At 38.8% G+C, this 22,305-nt stretch overlaps 1 protein-coding gene across 3 annotated transcripts in view; it reads right to left on the reverse strand.

Moving 5' to 3' along the window:
* CCNY (cyclin Y) overlaps positions 1-22,305 on the reverse strand; it is a 119,091-nt gene that overhangs the window by 47,725 nt on the left and 49,061 nt on the right. The window lies entirely within an intron of this gene.

Below are 22,305 nucleotides of genomic sequence, written 5' to 3' on the forward strand. Positions count from 1 at the left end.
AACCAAAAAATCCCCACAACTACAAAAAAAAACCCAAAAAACCAAAACTAGTTCTAAAATATAATTACCAGTTACAAATTGAAATTTATCATGCATTATACAAACTTCTATGAATGATTTTCCTTACCAAGGTTAAAATCCATTGAATTTACTTGTTCCCAAATTCCACTTCACTACCAATTTGCTAAAGTTTACAGGCCTGAATCCACTGGAAAACATGCAACTAAAATAGCACATAACTTTTTAGCATTTCCTTGCTCTGCCAGTGTGGCTTTCTCTTAGTTCTCTTACATTATCTCCAAATGCACATTCTCTTGCATTTTAAGCAGGCATTTATGTGAGACTATATAGGAGCACTGATGTTCATCTTCTGTGATTATCCCAGCATTTCTATTATTCTCTCCATCCCCTCTTCATATCCTTGTGAAAGCTCAGTAAAAGTGGAAATTAAGCCCCAGGTCTTGTCTTAGGAAAAGAAAACAAAGTCCTTTTGCCCCAGGGTCAAGATCTTCTATCTAGAGCTTTCCCTGTTCCTTCAGCATCCATGCCCATAGTCTGCTCTTCTTAAATTATTATTAAATTATTAAATTATTTTATTTAATAATTTACTACGTCTTCCACTTGCCTTCATTTTTCTCCTCACCACACAAATCACACCCATTTACAAATGTACTTGGTATTTTTCCCTTTTATGCCCTCTTGGTTTCCTTTTCACCTCCCTGCATTCTGTAGCCCTTAAGATGAGCAGCCTGACATGCAGCTGGAAACCTAGGCATAACTTCTGGAAAAAACTTGTTCTTCTTTCTACAAGGAAGAACCGAGAAATGCAGAAGTGCAACTTCTCAGTTGCAAATGGTCTTCTTATTACTATTATCATCACCATCAATGCCACGAAGGACAGGGAATCTAGGGATTTCAAGGGAAAGCTATTTTGATTTTCCCATAAATCACAGACAAGTTTGGAGAAGATCCTAAGAATGTCATCTTATGCTATGAGTTCTGACTTTAAAGGACTATGAACTAGAGTGTTTTCATGTTATTCTATGCATCTTAGTTAGACATACAGAAGAAAAAATAATCACCCACTGAGATAGACAATGCTGGTATAGACTGTCTATTTCAGGATGGCTTTTCTGTTAAGCTGAATTCAAGATGTTTTCCTAACATGAAAAGTAATCAGCACTTAAAAATGCAAAATACATTATCTTTTATCAACCTCTTCATCTTTTATCAGCACAATACATCACCAGAAATAAAAAATAAAAGATAACTTTTTTGTTTTTATAACACTACAGATAGTTTTTCTACAAACATTTCAAAGTACAGCAGTGCAAATTCAGTCAATAAAATAGGATCAGGAATACAAAACCAAATCCAGCTTGCGAAACAGAGAAAACAAGAAAAGCACTTATTTCCTTCAAGACTAGGAAATTATCTGCTTGGAGAATAATAAGAACCTGGTACAGGCTCACAGTTTGTTTGCAGGGCTGTAAAGAAAGGAAAACCAATTGCCACATCTTACAGACAAGATGCCTGAGTTACAAGGTGGTATTTTGCAGAAGCAGTAAACCAACAGAGGACTGAAAAGTCTGTCTGAAAAAAGCATGAACTACCAAAAAGCACTGGCTCTCAGATAAACTGTTATTCTTCTGACAGGAGCTGAAAGAAGGCCAGCAAAACCCCATCTCAGCAGCTGCAGTGGACAGTCCAGGGATTTTTAATCATCTTGGCAGAGCAAACAGTCCACAGCCAGGGAGTAACCATGGCTCATTCCCACCACTGAACCCTACAGAGCAGCACACATCCTCCTCTCTCCACGTCCCTTCTTTCACATCCTCCCCAGCAACTGCAACGACCAAACACATCCATCTGTCCTTCTCCAGCTGCCTGCACAGAACAAAGAGGAGCAGAGCATAGGTATGGGGAAAGGCAAAGCCTGTTTTACCCAGCACAACTTGGCCAGAAGGGGACAGATGCTGCTGAGAGGGGCTGGTCCCCCACGCCCCTCTGATGAACAGCACAGGTCTGGCAGGCAGAAGCATTGTTTGGTGTGCACCTGCAACTCGACTCCTCCCAGCTCCTCCAGGGAAAAGGCAAAGCCCAGTATCCCACAGGACACTTGTGGCACCACATCACTCCAGAACACCCCTGCTGGCACACTGAAGTACTAGAACGGATGATTCACAACATGTTAGATTTCAGCCTCTGGTGGTTCTTAGATGTCTTAATTCATTGTGCAAATTTAAAACAAATGTCTTTTTGAATATGGCAACAAATCCTGACACATCTGTCACTAGAAAACATGAAACAACGTGAAAGAGATCAAATGATACACAAATATCTAAAGCTAGTAACTCATCACCAAAGGGAACATTACCCATAAAAAGGTTAACTCCACCCTAAAGAAAGTAGTATATTCATACTGCTTTTGTGTTATTACTAGTTCTTTCTAGTATTTGAAAAGTACCATGAAAAGCAGCCATAATAGGAAAGGTATACCCCTTTTGTTATGAAACAAAGATAAAGAGATTCAAACTCACACAAGCAGTAGTCTGTTATTCAAAGGAGAAGAAAATGAGAGCCAGAATTTTAAGTCTCAAAACCTGCAGAAAAATATTCTCCATTACTAGTAGCCTTCTCTGCAACTCATCACAGATTTCAAATTAAAGAATAACAGTGGATACTTCTTCCAACAGTTATCCAGCACTCCAAAATAGAAAAAGCCATCGCCTTGTAGATAGTCCAAAGTAGATAGCCCAAATCTTTCACTGTAGTTTTCTTTCCCATTAAACAGAATTGGAATATTTTTCTATATCTTTTCCTAGTTCAAAGATCAAGTTTGTTTTGGGTTTTCTTTTTTCCATTACCAAAGGACTGTTAAGTTATGCAAAATATAATCCACATCCTGTAAACACCTCAACAGTCTGGTACCCCATGAAAGTTTCAGGGCTTTTGTTTTCTAAAGATTAGGAACCAAAGGTCTCTGTCTATAAATACATGTACACATGCATATATCTATATTTATAGAGTCACTTATAGTTGCATATTTAAATGAAACCTAATTTTTCATTAGCCAAGGCTAAGTCAGACTCACACACACATCAAATAAGAGCTCATATGTCTAACAGAATTCACACAATTTTGGAGCATTTGGACAAGAATAGTTACAAATACATGCAAATACACTTAAGATTGCATTCTCTTATTTGCTTAGCAACAGCCAAAATAACAGTTATTATAATGGCCATTTTGATGCATCACATCAAATGCTGTCTGAGAGAAAAAAAAAAAAAAAGAGTAGTTTGTACATATAGCTTAATTTGGTACATAACTGTGCTGAAGTTAAAGACAACCACCAGAAGACCCCAACAAGATTCACCCTGTACAGTATAAGCAATTTAATTCCTAAAACTACAGCAACTGCATTCAAATCTGACCATAAAAAGAAGCAAACTGTAAAACAGTTTGGCTTCAGACTTGGGCTAAAGCCCAGCAAGATTTTAAATCTCAAAACAAGATCTTAAAAAGCATGACTGAAAAAAAAACTGAACACAGCCTCAGTTTGCCCTTTTTAAAGAGCAAACAGTAAGAATAAAGTTTAGATGACTGTAGAGGTGAGCTACAAGAGGGACAGACTGCTGAAAATGACTTCAATTGAGAGTCTTGATACTGTAGCCGAAGAAAAAGGAAAACTAGGAGGTGTCTGCTCTTCACATACAACTTCATAAGTACTGAAAACTCTCTCTAATCTAGCACACAATATAACAAAAATGGTGGAAAATGAAAGCAGAAAGATCTTAATTATGACCTTGGATGATAAAAGAGGGAGGACAATTAGGAAGTGAAGCTCCACACCCAAGGAACATGCATTCAGCTTATTCTGATGTTTTCATTTTCGAGAAGATTGCTTCAGCCAAACATCTTTGGGCTTTCGTCCATCATGAGTATTTGGGTCCAATTTAAGAATAACTTATGCAAGTTACTTGTTTATGATTCATATGCAGGTCAGATCAGATGATCCCAGGGGCCTCAAGCCTAAGGTTTATAAAATCTTCAGAAATAGCAATATTTAAATTATTGAGAACAAAAGCTCAGCAAATCCCAGTAGCACATCTGTAAACTTTCTAAAACTGCACCAAGCTCTGCTGCAATTCTTCAGAAAGAGGTACATTATCAAACTTGTGGTTAGAACACATTAGACAAGGTAACAACAGTAAAGGATGAGACTAAATCTTTTGTGGCAAAACTTAAACAAAAACCCAATTGTTTCTTCAACTCATGAATCTTACTGTGATAGGAAAGGGCATGACAACAGAATGAAGGATGGGTGCTGTAGCAACTAATTTCTGAGCAATACACATCAAAGCTTCTGTGTGATACAAACAGGAAAAACCAACACAGTCGCTGCTTTTCTAACAGTGCACGTGGGCTGCAGCACAGGGAGCAGGTCTGAAAACGTGTTTATTCTGTTACAAAAACAAGATGTTATTTCCTTCCTTTTGAACAATGAAAGTCAGGTAAGTTTGCAACACCAAATCTCTGATGTTGATTTGATAACAGAATAAAATCTAAACTGAGTAAAGCATTGGTTTTAGTCTTACTCAGTTCTGAAATAACCTGGTGAAATTCACTCCTTTTACCCTGGGACCACAGGCTATCACTGCCACTGCACAGCCACCATTATCATTTAGGAAAGAGATAGTGTCCCATATTAATGACTTATAATATGCTTCAAAATTAAATTAATCCATATTTCTTCATCCTGTAAGATTATTTTATTGAATTCTTTAAAGTGACTTGAGGTTAAGAACTGACCTATTCAGGGCATGCTGCAGAGGAAACTGAGTTGACAAGGCACTACACAAATTACTTTACTTCTTTGACATCTTTTCTCCACCCACAGCCTGGCACTACAGAGAAACTGCCTGTAGTGGGTGGAAAACAACAAAAAGACCACAAAGATTCTTACTGAGCAATTACAAGAATGCAAGCCACGAGTAATATCTAAGCCCTACACACTTCCAGGAAGTGTGTCAAAACGGAAGGGAAGACAATCACCACAGGAGCAAAGGGAAAGGGAAGCACAGGTGACCTGAGCTAAGGGGACAGCGTTCACTGAGATGTCCCAGGCTGGGTTTCCCTGTGCCCCAGCACGGGTGGGAACCAGCACAGCTCTGACTCCCAGCCTGTGCCACCTCTGTGCCCCAGCAGCACCACAGCTGTAATTAGTCCAACTGGCAGAAAGAGCGAAGTTGTTGCTCCTGCTCTCACTGTACCAGCCCACAGGAATGAGCTGATGTCATCTGTGGGAAGAGAAACAGAAACAGTATTCTCCAGGCACAGACAGGGAGATAAGCATCCCCAACAGTGAACCTAGAAAAAAATTCCAAAAAGTCTCATTACACCTTATGCCTTTTTGCTTCTTTCTTACTCTGGTGGGCTGTTCCCCTCTATTAACAGCAATTAGCCACATGTACGGTAATGAAAATACTCCCTTAAACATCACTATGTTATTAGCATTCCCTGAGGAGCTGGTAAGAGTTAAAAGGACACCTCAGCTAAGAGGATCTCCCTTATCTGTCTCTAGTCAAATGAAGATAAAAACAAAGACTAAAATAGAACAGAGAGCAAAGAAACAAGATTGGAAAAGGCTCCCTCACCATAATTATCCATTTTCTTAGATTTTATTTTAAAGCATCATAATTTATGCAAAAGAGGCATGATAAAACCTTACATTTGGAAAGCCCTATGACTAAATCTAGCAGTAAAGTTTCCATTTGAGATTTCCATACATCAATGTCTCCAAAACATGGGATGCATCAAACACCGGGACTAAAATAATTCACTGGGATAAAAAAATAAAGCAGTGAGGTGCTTTCTGTTCAGAGGTTTTCAAAACCTTCAAGCCAAAACAAGACTGAATTGCACAGGCTGATTTCACTGGCTAGTAATAGTGACTGCACCTGCTTTTACACTAAAACTTCCAAGATGTGAGATCTACTACTAGAAGTTTCAGTGTCATTCAAACACCACATAATCACACCATAAAGATTTACCAGTATCAGAACACAAGATCAAGCTGTAACTTTTTACAATACTTCATGTCTAATCTAAGCAGCAACTAACCTACCACAAATGAAAATGCCTCTCAGCTGCATACAGTATTCTTGCAAGAACAAATGTTTGTGATCATGTTCCAGTACACTTTAACACGAATTATTAAAAGTAAAGGAAGTTGGAAATAGGAAGGCTTTCAAGAGCCAATTGCCTGGAAGGGTAAACTCCTTCAGGTTTGGCTAGTTTGCTGGAAAAACTTGGATGTGATCTTTGCTCCCCTGGAGCTATGGTGTTCTCTGCCTACCATTCCAAGCAAACAACAGGCACGACATTTCTCAGCAAGTTCCAATTACATGGTGACTCTATCCAGGCTCTGCTCTGATCTCAGTTTTCGAGGGAGGCAGAGATAGTTCATCAATAAAAGAAACCCTCTGTGGCAAATAATGTTTGTTTCTGTAGTTATGCCTGACCTGTCAGCCAAGTTACAGCCCAGAGCAGTTGTTATGGTCACAGCTATATTTATTTTCTCTTCTAGAAGTAAATCACAGATGTAATTTTCCACAGGGTGAACAAGGTTTGTATGCAGGATTTTTAGTTTTGCATCACTTTTCAGAATTTGCTTTCCCTTACACAGCAGTCTCTCCCAACTAACTAGACACATTTCAAGAGCAAATTAAATGATCTGACATTATGTGATACATGAGTTTCTTGTTTAATGTCTCCTTACATTTAGAACATGAAAGATACCAATAATTAAGTCCTTCCCCTCTCAAGCTCATCTCATGGAAGTTTTTCAGACATTCCAGTACTGTACTTATTAGTTTTTGCTTTAACTGTAACCAAGATTAATTTTAAAAGTTTTTTTAACATGTAAGACAGAAGAAGACAAGAAAAAAAATAAAAATTAATGCAAACACTTCTCCCTTCCCTACAGGAAAATAGAGATGAAAAGACCATTTCTCTCTATTACATGCAGAATTCAATATGGACTGAAGAGAGCAACAGTTCTGCACTATTATTAAATCAGGAGCATTGCCCTTATTTAAATGCAACTATCCACTGTAAAAAGTGCCTAACACAACATACAAGACTGTGCATACAGGAATTTCCATCACTCTCAAATACTGCTCCTTTGGCTTTTGAGTATAACAAAATATATAGAGACATTGAATCATAGAGTTACTTAGGTTGGGAAAGACCTGTAAGATTATTAGTCCAGCATTGCCAAGTCCACCCCTTGGATGTCCAAGTATGTCCCTAAGCACCACACCCACAGTTTCTAAGAGACCTCCAGGGACGGTCCTGTCACTGACAGGCTACACAGCTCAATGAAGCCTACAACGACCACGTTTCAAAAACAGCAGCATGACCTTCAGGCAACCTAAGTTGCATAGCAAACACCCAAGAGAATGAAAACAGTTCTTGAATATTAACATCTTCAGATGGAGACACTAAATACTGTTTCTTGTAGGAGTTAAACTCATAGAGAAAATCTAAGTACAAAGTATTCTGAGATTAATACTAATGTGAACACAAATATCAGCTGGAAGAATATATGTTCCTGCTTTGTAAGATTTTAAGTATGCTTTAAAAAAATTTGCACACTTCCAAGCCTTTGGAACGTGTTTCAAAGTGTGCACAAAGCAGAAATTAAAGACCTATTCCAGTGAGGGTCATTTCCTTCGAGGACCTACACATGAAGATAACTGAGGACATAATGTAGGCTGGAGTCAGGCTAACAGCTTGACCCTTTCTTCAAGTCTACAGCTCAAAGGAGCACTTAACTGTGACTTCCCAGGGAGGTTGTGCATGCCCCAGCTCTGGCAGTGTTGAAGGCCAGGCCAGATAAGGATTTGAGTAAACTGGTCTAGTGGAAGCTGTTCCTGCCCATGGCAGGGGACTGGGACTGGATGATCTTCAGGGTCCCCTCCAACTCTCAACATTCTGATTCTATGGTGACTCCACCACTTCCCTGGGCAGCCTGTGCCAATGCCTGACAACCCTTTCAGTAAAGAATTGTTTTCTAATACCCAATCTAAACCTCCCCCAACACAACTTGAGACCATTTCTTCTTGTACTATCACTGATTGCCTGGGAGAAGAGGCCAATGCCCACCTGACTACAGCCTCCTTTCAGGGAGTTCTTGAGAGGAATAAGGTCTTCCCCGAGCCTCCTTTCCCCCAGGACAAAGACCTCCAGCTCCCTCAGCCCCCTCCCCTAACATTTGTGCTCTAGTCCTTTCAGAGGCTTCACTGTCCTTTGGACACACTCACTCAAGGTCATGAAACATGATTCATTTTACTGGAAACATTTGAAGTGTAAGAAAAATAAAATAAAATAAAATAATGGAATATAGAACACTGTCTACTCTAAAAGCCACTTCTTTAGATCAAAATATCTTGATATACAAGAATATGACTTTCCCTTCACTTATCTGACTTCACTGATCTGAAAATCTAAGGCCAGCAAAATGAAACAACTTCTAAAATATAGTGCTTTTAGGATTTTCAGTTTCCTGTTAAAGTTAGCAAGAATGGTGACGTGCACATGGGTGAATATGCCTGCCTTCCTTCCTGACAGCATGCCCAAGGCATGCTACAGGATAAAGGACACCAATAACTTTAATTGAAAACTGTCCTCACAGAAAGCCTCCCACCAGTCTTGTAAATTTTTATTTTTTTTTTAATTAAATGAAGAGTTCGAAAGAGCCTAGCCCAAGAATCACAAGTGGGCTCAAAACTTGTTCATATGCAGGATATCCAGGGACATCAAGCAGGCATGCTGGAATACACATAAACTGACTCAAGAGCTGAGGAAAAACATTACCTAGGACATTACAGGTTTTCATGGACAAAAATTCACTCTGAAACACTATTTTCATTATACTGAGAGTGTAACATGACTTTTGGAATGAAAAGCTTACATTGGGACAGCAAGTGGAGCCCTGCAAGTCCATCACACACAAGACCTCCCTTTACTTCTGACTCCTTGGTGCTGAGGACAGAGCAGGTTTCAGCCCAGCAGACACGGGTGGCCTGAGCCAGACCCAGCAGGTGCAGCAGCCTCCCCTCAAAGGTCTCAGAACTGCAAACAGCCACCTGCCTCAGCTCATCTGGGTGAGCACATTGTCAGGGACACACAGCTGAAGCCAAGCAAAACTGCTCTAAATGCTCCTCAGCAAAAGCCAAGGAATGCATGTGGCATTTCAGTTCTGCTGTTCGAATACAAACACGGAGTAAGGCTTGCTCTCATTTTTTCAAAAGCATGGTCAGCTCTAAATATTATAAGTGATGTAAACAATAACACTTCCACAAAACCTTTTTTTCCCCTCAATAATCATATATGATATGGTTGCCTTAAGTAATGTAGGCTGGGGAGAGAAACTACAGTGCCTATTTTAACAGCACCTTGTTTTGCACTCCTGGGCTTTGCTGCGCATTGCCTGCTCATTTTCTCACTGATAACCTTTTCATTTTGTTACTAGACCACACTTGTGGGCACTTGAGAACACAGTTCTAATGTTCCCAGTTAACCTTCACTCTTATTAACCCTCCTTGGTTAAATGCCATGGAGCCAGCTAGAGCGCACTGGATGTGATCCCATCACTGCACCCACCTTCAGGAATACTGGCTGGTGTCTCACCACTCCAAGTGCACTTCTACATAAAGCAACACAATGTCACCACCTGAACTGCTCCATCACCCGTTTCCAGCAGAATTTATTAACTCCTTAGCTACTACCTGCTTTGTAAACATCACTCATGCCCCACTTAACAGTACATGTAACAACAAAAGGAACTAAGCCTCTATCCTATTAATCTCAAACCAAAATACATGCATTTCACTAATGCCCCTGTGACACTGAGCACCACAAATGCTTTCTCCCTAGCACACTTTTACTTAGCTTATACACCACTTTAAAGTTAATTTATTCTGCCCTACTAGGTTCAAAGGCAAACAGAACAGAAGGGAAGATAAAGCATTGTGAAAGACTTTTTAAAAGAGTTAATAATTAAAAAAAATACCAAGTTATTTTTCTTCACATAAATGTATCAGAAAAAAAATTACATTGTGATTCACTTACCACTCATTATGATACCTACTTTACATGACATATGTAAAATCTTTTAAACACAGTACCATTACAGATCTAAACAAATTACACCAGCTGATGCCATACCAAATTATTTCACTTGTTTCCAACAGTATTACCATGCTCTCCCAGCAAGAGACATCAAGCCATCCTTGCCCCAAGAAAGGCTGCCTGTGAACCCAGCTGCTCTTGCCACAGATTTAACCTAGAGGTTAGCAGCTGGCAGGGGATTATTGTCACTGAGCCAAACACATAATACCAGTTAGCAGAAGTGTTGGGTTAACCAACAGCAAAGTGAGGCAATTTTACTTGAAGACACAGATCAATACAAAGTTAGCAGCATAATCATCATCATTTCACAGCTGAGCTGACATTATGAGCCTGAATCTCAGACTGAAACACTATCTGCAGCTTTGCACCAAGGTGCATGCATTTCACCATTCCTCAAAACACAGACATTATTGCCACACAAATCAGCAAGAAACTGCATGACTTTAAAGATTCATTATATTCTGCAAACCAGGGCACAAGCCTGAGCTGCAGCTCAACTCTACATCTGGAAAAAGGCATCTTATGATACTGATTGAAGCTCTGAGGAGCTCTCACACCAGCCCAGCAGGGTAGGATGAGTTTACCCTTCCTCATTCCCTTACAGAAATGATTTTTAGAAGTACCAGTGAAAATGGCATCTTTCCAGACTCTCTTCTTTTCTTTTGCTTCCCTACTGAGCTGTGTGACCCAAAGTTAAAGTAAGTTGGTAATCTGTGAAATACAAAGAGAAAAACATCGACCCTGGTTTCTCAGAAAATTCAGTGCAAGTGTATTATACAACACTTTCAAAGGTACATGTCTGACCTCAAGGACAGTAGCTGCCTTTTTATTATGCAAAAATTTAACTTGTAATCTTTGCTGCAGAGGACCCCGGGACATCTGGCAAACTACAATAACAGGCTTTCAATTTTTCCCCTGCAGATTTGTATTCACATGGCAACCAAATTACCAAGCTACCAAGATACAGTGTCAAAATCATACATACAAATTGACACCTAAAACTGCGAGTCACCTTATATTCCAAACCTCTTATCAGTGAATCTCTACATCTGTCAGTGTATGCAAAGGCCCATAAACATACACAGTTTGTATATGCACACACCTGCCTTGCTCAGCTGTTGTGCTGCCCCCGTGCCCCGAAGGCTCAGTGTCATTAAAGTCTGATGGCAGAACAGGTAGCACACTGCTTCCTGAGCACGCATCCGCTTCAGATGCAGCCACATCATCATTACCCCTGCTCCAGACACTACACCTTCTAAAACCTAAACCCCTGTGACTTCCACACTCATGCAGCCCACATACCAGGCACACAAAAAAGAGGAAGAATGAAAATCTCTGAAGAAAAGAGATACAGATCTTTAATTGACATTTAAGTCTCTCAGTTGTTTAATCAACATCTCTTCTCAGAAGAGTCAGCTCAGAGTCATTAAGTGCTGATCTTGAGGAAGAACCTTACAAAAGTTGAATATGTTATGAATTGTCACTATAGGAGCTACCATTTCCAGTGAGATTCCAGTGGTATTTTGTTATTTGCCATGAATTTATCGTCATCTCGAACACTACCTTAGTCAAAAAGTCTTAAATTTACTTTTAAGTCAAAATCCTACAGAAATGTTCTGTTCTTGTCCCAAAGATGAAATTACTTCCAAGATTACACTGGCTCAATGCCTAGGACTAGTAATGCCCAGTCCCAGTGAAGCAACTAGTTTCAGATTCAGTATCTTGCACCTCCCCAGCTCTTGATAAAAGCCCTAGACAATTGAAAAAAGGATAAAAGCAATTTCCTATTTGGTTTTTTTCCCAAGTCAGGTGTCATCACATGTAATACTCAAGTCTTGAGGTTGACCTGATCAAATAATGCAGCCATTCTAAATCCAGGCAGATAAAGCCTTACAGATTAAACCCAGAACAGGGATGCCTGTGCCATTGGTAAGAAGCGGGGGAGAGGCACTGTGAAACAGAACGCCAAAGATAAGTCACAGAGCAAGGTTAAATTATGTGCAGCATGGGCAAAAAAGTTGAAGGGGGTACTGCTATTTCTGTTACAGATGAGGAACTGAGGAAAAGGAATAAAGCCAATGCCCCATTAAAAGCCCAGTGCCATTCTGCACTTAGTCCATACCTCTGTAGATCAGACTCCAAGCATCAATCTAGGCAGCCAGAAAAAGATGATCACATACTTAGGGGGTCACAGGACTATCTTGTCCAAACTTTACAGTTACTTTTTAGATGTCTAACTCAGAGCTAGTCATCCAGTTGCCCCTCAATAAACAAAGTATACACTTCTAGAAGTGCATGTGTTTAGCAGCTATTTCACAAAATCCTAAAATAAATGTTTGGGATAGAACAGATAGATACATCATAGTCTGGACACACTGACCCTTTCCCATTGTCTATACATGGAACCAGTGATGACAAACTCAGTCTAAACCAAGATGCAGTCACCAAAGGCTAAAACAAATTACTCTTCTCCTGGTTGTAAAGTTTCTGATTTGACTGTGTCACTCAGCACAGGCTGCTGACTGGTCACTATGCATCGTGAATGAACCTGGACTCTTTGTCCTCACATCCCACTCTGTCTTGATGTCCTCCATATACAATCTTTATTTCACCAACAAATCACACTGGATTCCTACAGACAAGCTCTCCTTCACTGCATTGACTGATGCATTACTTGGACCAGTCCATTCTCAGCACAGGATGAGGCAGGACAGGAGTCCTGTTGAAAAACAGCATACGGGCATATAAGAAATCTGGGAAAGACAGAATAAGTTTCTTTGATTGTATCTAATCTAGAAAGTTCCAGAATCAGTTTATCTTCATTGGTCTTTAAGTCTTTTCTCAAAACCATGCATATACATTAAACTTGTTTGAACACTTGATCCTTTTTTCAGAGAAACGTGTAGCCCCAAGAAGCCTTCCAGATTCAGGGGAGGATCTACTAAAATGTCAAGTAATGTCATCAAACAATTTGGTCTCTCTTCTTCCTCAGGCACAGAGATGGACATAGATCTCATTTATCTTTCCTGATACATTTATTGACAAACATACCAGGAAACTAATTTTAAAAATATATAAAATAATGCACTACACTAACCCAGCCATGCTTCTAACTATTCACATTGACACTATGTGTTGCTTACTTATTAAGCAGTGTCTTATTTCCAGATTATGGGAACTGTTCCAGGTACAAAGGCTACTGGAAAGATACATCCAAATGTCAGGCCATATGTAATGTAACATTTTTGAACAAACACTCCCTATTATTTCCTGCCAGGGAAATGCTAATTTAATTCACCAAGTTCAATTCTTCTGAGCCTTTTTTTTTTTGCTTTAAATAGCTCAATGTGCCAAATTCAGACCTGTGCTCAACCCACTAGACACACACACAGAAAGCAGCAACAGTGAATTGCTACCACAGAAACAGCTAAAACCATCACACGTGAGCCTAGAACACTGCTTTAAGAGTTGCTATGAAAAAAGAGAATCAGAAAGACAATGGATTAAACCAGAAAAGAGAATACCTAATGCAGCATGCTAATCAGACTGATTTCATCAAGTCTCCTCCAAGACAATCTACTGAGGGAATCTACTGACAGGGAAAAAAAACCACATCATTAGCAATTTGTACAGCTGTCAGGAATGCATTTAGTCATACCATAGATTAAATGTTTAAAGAATTGCTAAGCAGACATGATTTTTTTCCAATTCAAAGGCCTATGTCTAATCTGGCAATAAAAAAAATTAAATACAGTGAGTCATTTTAATCTGGACAGCAGTTCCTCACCTCAAATATTATCAGAGGTTTTTTTGTTAAAACATGTCAGTTGATATCATAGGAGAGGTTTTACTGGCATGTGTTGTATGTACAGAATCAGGTACCAAATCCAACTCTGACTTCCCTTTAAATGTGAAAAAAAAACCCCAAACCAATTTCATATATTCAGGAGTTACCTGGAAAATTGACATGTGATATTTACCTGAAGGTCCTACTCTTCTGAAGAACGTATTTGTAACAATGGTGTCCTGATACTGAAAGTATCCAGATACAGAGTGGGAAAATTGAGCAGGCTTTTGTAATGGAAGGTTACATCTCTCAGACTTCCTTAAGTCCTATCCTTAGCAAGATAAAAAACATTTGCATAAGGGAGATCTGGCAGATACACAGAATCACAGAACCAGCTTGGCTGGAAAAGACCTCTGAGGTCATCAAGTCCAACCTATGATGGAACACTACCACATCTAGATCATGGCACTGAGAGCTATGTCTGTTCTTTCCTTAAATACTCCACCAGCTCCCTAGGCAGCCCATTACAATGTCTAATCATCCTTTCTGAAAAAAAATTCCTTCTAATGTCCAACCTAAACCTCCTCTGGTGCAGCTTAAGGCTATCAAAAGGCTCTAACAAGGTCACTTGCTTCTAAAACTAAGCAAACACTGAGTGCTCAGAAAGGCCAGGCACAAATTACAAAAAAGATTGGAAAGGAAGCACAGGATGAAATGGTCACTTTTACAAGTGACTTTCTCTGTCATTTTTCAATACATTCAAAACCATGAAGTGATTTTATTAAGATGGCAAAGTCTGTAGGTAACAGGACAGAAAGTCACAAATGGCATCAACTGCAAAAAATACCTTGGTTAGTGGTTGACAAAATGGTAATTGTAAATAAATGCAAAAATTGGGGCACACGGGAAAAAGCATTCAAAATTCCTCTTCAATATTATGAGCTTTGAATATTCCTTCTCAGGAAGTATGTTATAGGAATTCAGAAGAAATGCAGTTAGATATGGGCATCCTCAAATCACACAAAAGGAGGAGGCTCCTCAGCAACATTAATGCTGTGTAACTACTTTCCGCACACCAGTGAAGTTCTTACAATATCAATAAGTTCAAAAGAGATTAGAGAGGTTCCTAGAAGACAAATTCATTAATAATTAGAAAGCACATAGTAACACCTCAGGGAATTCCCAGGGTGCAGTCTTAGGGTAAATATTGTTACGTTCCTGTTTTATTATTCTGCCACTGGCTCACAGAAGAGACAGGAGAGAAGGCCAGGCAGAAATTCAGTATAACCAGCACCAGTCACATTAAAATGCTGTTACACTGCAATCTGACAAACCAGTAAAATAAACATCTTAAATTAAACCAAATAGGTCCTTTATTATTGAGAGCTACCAAAATATCTGAATTACCTAAACCCGAAGCTGGGAAATTGCTAGGCAAGCATGTAATTTTTAAGCAAGGAGCAAAGCTGTCACTGCCTCACAGTTTAACATTAACTTGTCTCCACTGAATCAGATTGCTTGTCCAGCCAGAATCAAATTTATGGCAGTATATGGACTTTCATCCTCAGAGAGCACCTTTGTGCTCTTCATCCTCAGAAGAATTTGTCCTTCTGCTTGTTCTGGAAAAGGGAAGTACTGCATGTCTTGTACAGCAGCTGCAAGAATCAAAACACAGTAGTCAGAAGTGAAACAAGTCCAAACCAAATGTTCAGTAAGGGCTCAATTATTGATCTGCTACAGGCCCTGTTACTGCCCCAGTTGACTCTGAGGTCAGTGCACTGCCATGTTATAATTTTTCTGGTTGGAACAATGCTCATGTACCATCTCTTACTAAATACAGGCTGATCCACTGGAAATTGCCTAAGGACCTGGACAAGCCCAAGAGGAATTCATCATGAACCTTCCTTTTCCTACTGGTAGAGATCTACCCTGAAGCCATAGATTAAACATTTGTAAAACAATGACTAGATTTTCGAGTTCTGCAGAAAAAAATATATTCTTTAGGCTTTGTGTTTTATATTTTGAGTTGTTTTCTTCTTTCTTCTTGAAAATGGATTAAATGCAGAGCATTTTGTAGGCCCTCCCTACCTATGAAAGGAACACAAGATTTCAATTTCCATCTGGGTTATTATCATACAAAAGCCCAGCCAGCAATGGGCAGGGGAGGTGCCAAACTACAGGCTAACTCGAGTTAGTATCTAAAAACTCCTGCTGAACATTTTTCCTGGTATTTGTTCCACATGTTATTCAATGTACAGGTTATAATGCATCTATACAAAAAAGTGAAGTTTCAACAAAGCTCTGGCTGTATGGAAGGACTGAATCCTGACTTCACCAGGTACCGACACCAGGCTGCCTGACACACCTAAAGCATAGCACTGCTCAGTGAGACACAGATAACACTTCAGTAAATGCAGATCAAAACTGCTACTGTTTTTTAAACATCCCAAGACCCTGGTGAAACAATTTTTGTCAATGTTTTTCAAAATACCACAAGTTCATATTTCTAAAAATTAGATACAGAAAAATGTTCAATGTAAGGTTTGCATTCTGACAAACATTATTTAAAACAGATTTCCCACATTTTGTAAATCTTGATCGTTGCCAGCTAGAGAGGCAAATTAGAACTGGAACACAACAAGTAAACAAAAAGTCCTCAAACCATGATGTTTAAATGTTCACTCACTACCTTACAGTGCTGTATTATGATTTGAATGGCACAACTGGACTCTTGAGAACCTACAAAAGAAAACTCTCTTGTCTAGAAGGCAACAGAGTTGTCATTCTCTGCCTGCCCTTCATTCACATGAGAGTTGTGAAGAAAAATGGTTTGACTGACCGGCTTTACCTACTGTCTGTGACCAGTCTGGATCCAATCTGTACTTCATCCTCGTCATCCCCCTCAAAAAATTCCCTACTACTTTTGCTGTAATAATGCTGCAGAATTTGGCACCTCACAGCCTCCTTATACAAAATGAGAATTAATTTCAATTTGCTGTTTCTACTTTGTCCTAGCAACATGAAACACACACACAATTTGATTATATAATCTCCAGATATGTGGGAGGGATTTGGAGGCTTGCCTGAAAACTTGCCACTTCTTTTGCATTCAAAAGCTTGACAGCACGTTTCTCCAAAGTACACATCCATGTAGCTCAAATCACAATTGAGCTCCTATATACTCTATATCATCAAAAAAGCTACCAAAAAACCAAAAGCCACAAAGGCAAGAGGGTAAAATTAAAAAACAATTACAACACACATGACATCTATACAACAGCCTGAGCTTTGTCCTGCCATAAATAAGAACAAATCAGAAAAAAAAAAAAAATTAATGGATTTACACCGATTTATACTATCCAATATCTTCAGTGATTTCAGTCCAAATACCAGCAGATCAGTCACTGTAAAATACAGTCACCAGAATTGACACTGACGTCACTGTTGCTGGCAGCTTTTTCTGAAATCTGTGGACGGCTGAACTTTGGCCTTTTTTCAATAAACACTCAGGCACGTAACACACCAGTAGCTCCAGTGACAGAAGTGTTAGGTCTTCCTGTTCCCTTTATCCATCACTCTTCCATGTGCACTGATGCAAATGGCAATTTTTCTGTTTTCAATGAATCAGTCTGTTTTCATTGATAGGCTAAGATTTTCAAAAACACCACGGAAGTTTTAACATTCACTTTTGCAGTCTTAAGAAAAGTCCCAATTATTCTGTTTGAAGACTCACAGAACTGAAGAAAAGCATAGAAGAGAGACAAGGTTCAACTCAACATATTTTTACAGCACAAACACCAGCAAGATGAATCCAGCTGAAATGTATCAGCCTTTGAAAAATCATTAGCATCATCTTTGTTTTCTCTTTCTCAGGCTTTAAAACTTGATGTTGTCTCCAATCTGTCTGACTTCAAAAGCAGAAAACTATTTGTCCTCAATATGATCATATCTGCATACTGAAAAACACTTTATGAATGTTTTCATTTTGACCTTTTTTTACCTTACATTTCTTCTTTAAGATATGAAAATGAAACTTCCACAACTGGACACCAATTTGCTCCCACATAAATAAGTGGAAAAGAGCTGATATTCCTGAAATCTTTTTGAGATCTTAGTCACTTGTCACCAACAATGACAACAGATACCGTAAATTATTCTGATCAACTGAATATGATAATATATTCTGAAAGTTCACAATATCTCAGTTCTTCAAAATACCAGGATGACTGAAGAGACAGGAGCAATTTTTGAGTCACCGTCACAAAAGTCTGCCATGTGCCTCATGTTTTAGGCACACACACCATGTTCCAGGCCATCAGCTGCCAGCATTTCCAGCACTGTCATTTCTTCAGCTCAGTAAATGCAAGGTTGTCGCTGCAGTTGAGGCAAAAGGCTGTGAGAGCTGAGATTTAGGGCAAGCATTCAACTCTGCCATGAACTCCTAATGGTTTGACCACTGACACTTTCAAACCTTTCAGAAGAGCAGCTGTTTCTTGATCTAAGAATGCCATTTTGCCTCTCAAGGCTCGTGAAGCAGTCAGCAAGGGACTGAAGCAAAACAAGCTAATTTCAAATCAATAGCCATGTGTAATGATTCAGAGGAAGAGCTTACATAGAGCTTATGACAACTTTCAGATTTTCAGAAGTTGCTACTAAGCTGCCATATCCTGGCTTGCTCTGCTCTCTCCCTTCTAGAGCAGACTTTAGTATGTACCCACCAAACTAAAAGGACTGACTAAAACATCCAAACTTGAACCAACTATTTGAAGAACTAATGAGACTGGTTGAAAAACTTAGCTAAAAAAATCAGTCTGGGGACTGGACAATACCAAATGAGCCAAGAGGACAGAGCTGGCACAGGCAGGCTGTGGACAAGTTTGAGATGGAGAAGGGGTGAAAATGGGTGCACTTATGAAAGAATTGTGGATCTTCTTCCTCAGCCAAAGCTGAGTTTCAGAATAGGAAACACCAGAGGGTAGAGACTTTTGCCTAATCTGTATGTAATTTACACTAGTAAGTAAAAAGCAATGAAATCTTAAAATAGTTGAAAAGTTTAGGTTGGCACATAACATCCTATACATGCACTGGGTGTCTCAGAAAACCAGTATGGATGGGCATCCGGGACACTGTCATATTTAGGTTCCAAATACCTTGGAAGTTAGCAAAGATCTGAGAGCTGAAGGCAGCTGGGCTGTTACCCTGTCTATTTTGTGACAGGGTAACAATAGGCCTAAAGCCAGGAAATCTTTCAGATGTGCCAAGAAAGAAAGAATACAAAGGCTTCCTGAGATACAGAAAGCATAGCACATGTCCCAGCACTGCTGAAATCCTGAGACTGAGGAGTGTTCAAATTGATTAGTGTAAATTCCACCAATCTGACCAGTCAGATCAACTCTGGAAAAGACAGCACACTATCAAAACACACAAATCAAAATTCCTACATTTCTGCCATTGGGCAAATCCATCATTTGTGAGTAAGTTTCCACTTACTGACACTGCAAAGAGCAAGCATGCAAAGAGATACTCCTGAGTTTCAGGAAACTATATAAGCAATCCATATTGGCCTACACCTATTTTTTAAACCTGCAAAACCAGAAAACATCAGAAAATTGTTATATATTTTCCAGAAAATTGGACAGAATTACATCTTTTTCTTCTGGTAAGCCATAAGCTCGTTTTCTCACTTTTCGTTCCAAGTTGGTCACATTGGTATCAGAAGAATCATATTTTTACAGAGGGTATTTTTTCAAAAAACATAGCTTTGTTCACTTCTGACTCCAGGGTGACCAAAACAAAGAGAAATTGGTCTCCAAATAACTGTAAGGAATTTTTGTTAAAATGTTTTTTTGCACAAGTAAATTTTTCTTATTTTTAACTGTCATAAGAAAATCTTTCTCTCTGCCATCTCTCCCACTTCTCATCACTAGAAAAATTTCATAGCCATTCTCTAATGAATTAGTATGTCTGCAACTGTCATAAAAAACACACATACAATCAAGTGGAAAATTGTTCCCTTCAATCCCCCACTGAAACCAATAAGCAATAAAAAAATAAAATCACTAGAACAGAACCTTTCAAAATATGTTTATTTGCCTCCCTTTCTTTTACCAACATCATTTTTTCCTTACTGGATTTCTTAAAAAAAAAAAAAAAAGAAAGAAAAGAAAATTAACCACCAAGAGCATTTTTAAAGCCACCTTCATATTGCCTAAAATGAAAAAAAAACACATGAACTCCAAGTTTTTGGCAACTATGTAAAACCTCTGCATTATCACAGATTTCACCATTTACAGACAGATGGTTGGTTCAATGTTAATTTTCCTTATGACATATGCTTTTCTGTTGAACAAAACTCTCAACAGAAGTTTTAAAAACTTACAAATGAACACACGAGCAAGTGAAGTGCAGAGGCCATAAGGCAGTTAATACTGTCAATTTATGTATATGACATTTCACAATAATCCAGGCTGCCCTGTACTGAGAGAATCCACCCCCTGTATCTCATTGGCTCACTTAATTTCTAACTTTCTCATTTCCACATTGGCAACTCCTGAGCTTCATTTATCTTCTGTTCATGAAAGGAAGAGTAGGAAAGGCCTAAGAAACAATAGACATGGGCACAGAGAATGTAATTCCACAATGGTCAGTTATCTCAAGACTTTGTTATTTGTAGGCAGATGAAGATTCATACAGTTTATTGTTAAAGGTCCTTGATTAAATATAAATTAAAAGAGGAGCCTATGGTTCCATTATTATTTGATTTCTACTCAGACCTAAAGCAGAAGTTAAAGAAATATCTTGTTATGGAATACTTTCTCTCTAGTTCACTCCAATATCTCCTGCAAATATTTACATTCTCAACACTACAGGTGCAGCCTAGTGTCCACCCAGCTGTTATCTTCCATCTGAGGGTCTGCTCTGTTCTCTTGATGAGATTATTAGTCTCTTGAGACATTTGTATATAAACATTATTTTGGGAACTAAAAATATTATTACAGTGTTGGAAAATTAACTCTTCTGCTCTCAGAAGCATAGAATTGAACTTTGCAACAGATTTTGGGTAAACTACCCTCCAAACTGGATTTCATTACTTCCTTGATCTTCAGTAAACCAAACAAAAAATTTAAATAGGATGATCTTAGCCAGGTCATCAAAAGTAACCCCTTCTACAATAGATATGACAATTTCCCCATCTCCAAGTATAACTAAGTTTGTCTAATTAGTAGCAGGTGATGATCATCCATCACTTATTTGACTGTTCTCCCCTCTTATGCATGTCCCATTCCATCTAAGCATGTGCTCTAGTACAGCCTTTCCTGACGATTTCCAATGCTGCCAGCCTTTTAATAATCATCTGATCACATCTTACTGGCTAATAAAATGTTTGGATAATGTCTCTCTAAATACTCCCTAGACCACAATAGGCTACAAAATCTTAGCCAGAAGTTACCACTCTCTGAAAAGTGGAATTATGTGCATTTTAGAAGTCCCCAGGCCTCCACTTCAGGCATCAATGTGTAGGGGAAAATCTTGAGAAAAATAAACCAGTTATCAAGCTGGTTTAAAATACATTTCCAAGATAGCCATAGGGTACCAAACAACAGTAGATGACTGTATTTGGAAGAAATTCAGTGTACTTTACACTAGCAGCTACATCCCAGCAAATAGAGCCTGACATACATCACATTTAAAGTGAGCTATGTGTTAGCACAGTTTCAAGTGTATACTTTTATCAAGTACAACTATCACTGCTAACACCTTTGAAAGGCAGCAAAAAATATCACTACAAGTTACCCTTGCTATATATCAGACAGCCTATCATTCTGAAGCAGTTTGCATATTGTTAGTGGTGACATATATTTGGGGACCCTCATCTTCATGTAAATAAAATGGTATCATTTAGCATCTTCTAACAAAAATAGATTCACCTATGTGCAGTTTAATTGAATATAGTTGCTTATCTAACCCATAAAAACCCATCTAAAAACACATTCCAATATAAAACAAATTCAGCCTATTCTACAGCTGCTGCTGGAATGGACATCTTGCTGCCAAACTGCTCCAAAATCAGGTTTCTATTAATAAAGAGTTGAAAATGCAAAGTAAAACTTTCCATTTAGGATCACATATCTTGTACTGCAGTTTTGAATTTATCATGCACTACAGCTGCTACTACACAGTTAAATTCCCTGGTCTGCATCAAACGAATGGATATTCTACCATCATCCTGCCACACTACACTGGCTGGAGAAGACTGCTTGTTCTAAGCTACAATGATCAGTGGCACAAATGACTATGTCAGCAGACTGGCAAACAGA

Source organism: Parus major, chromosome 2 (genome assembly GCF_001522545.3).
Source record: "Parus major isolate Abel chromosome 2, Parus_major1.1, whole genome shotgun sequence".
Lineage (NCBI taxonomy): Eukaryota > Metazoa > Chordata > Aves > Passeriformes > Paridae > Parus > Parus major.